Raw genomic sequence first — 1,139 nt, 5'->3', positions numbered from 1 at the left:
AAAAAATTCCCTTTTATTTGGGAGTATCAAATACACCCATAATTATGAGCCTCATGTTACTCCTCCCAAGAGACATGTTAGAGTCAGGGCTTCCCAATTCTGAGATCACCCACTTGTTTTTTGCTAATGACACTCTCATCTTTGGTAGAGCCTCTCACGAGGACCTATCTACTATAAACTACACCCCCGAACTCTTCGCTGACCTCTATGGTCTCACAATCAATTATGATAAAAGTGGGGTTGCATTTAGCTCTAATGTTAATGATGAGACCAAGAAACAGTTATGTCGGACCCTAGGGATAAATGAGATGATCCAAGATGCTTCCTAATAAGGGGCTTGTCTCTTTCACCACATAGCCAAAACCTTGTCGTTCAGAACAATGATCCATAGAGTGAACAAGAAGCTTAGCATGTGGAAACCCAATCTCCTGTCTTATGCTGGGAGAACTGCTCTTTCCTCAATTCCTTCTTATCTAATGTCATGTTTTGTTTTTCCTAAGATAACTTGCAAGAATCTAAATTCCATTTTTCTTCATTTCTATAATGGTTGGCATGAAGTTTGCTCCCCATCGGTTGGCAAACTTAGTGATTTCATAAGTTGGTTGGCATGAAGTTTTCTCACCAAAAATCCAGGAAGACCTTGGGATTAGAGACTATGAGACTGAAAACAAAGCCCTTCTTCTCAAGCTTGGGTTGAGACTCCTCACCAATGAAAAGAGTTTGTGGTTAAATCTAAAAATTTCCACAACAGGTCAATTTTTTTTTGTAAAGCCTTTAAAAAATAGTGGATGACTTTGCTAGAATAGTATTGAAAATTGGCAATGGTAAAAACATTCATTTTTGGGTTGATCCTTGGATTTATAAGCTTCATTCATATGTTTTGGACAATACTTCATGTGTTACTAACCCTACCTCTACTTATCAAAGTTAGTGATTTCATAATAGGAAGTCAGTGGAATATTGGTCTGTTAAATGTTTTGTTGCCATTGCCGTTAACTAATTATATTCTTAAATCCCCATATCCTTCGAACCTGATCGATGGTGGTTCCATCTTTCTAAGGAGGGGTCTCTTACAATTAAATTAGCTGCCAAATATCTCAAGACTATTTCACTAACTAACTCTAATAAATGCTCAAACA

This window comes from Macadamia integrifolia, chromosome 5 (genome assembly GCF_013358625.1).
Source record: "Macadamia integrifolia cultivar HAES 741 chromosome 5, SCU_Mint_v3, whole genome shotgun sequence".
NCBI lineage: Eukaryota > Viridiplantae > Streptophyta > Magnoliopsida > Proteales > Proteaceae > Macadamia > Macadamia integrifolia.
This window is presented reverse-complemented; position numbering follows the sequence as displayed.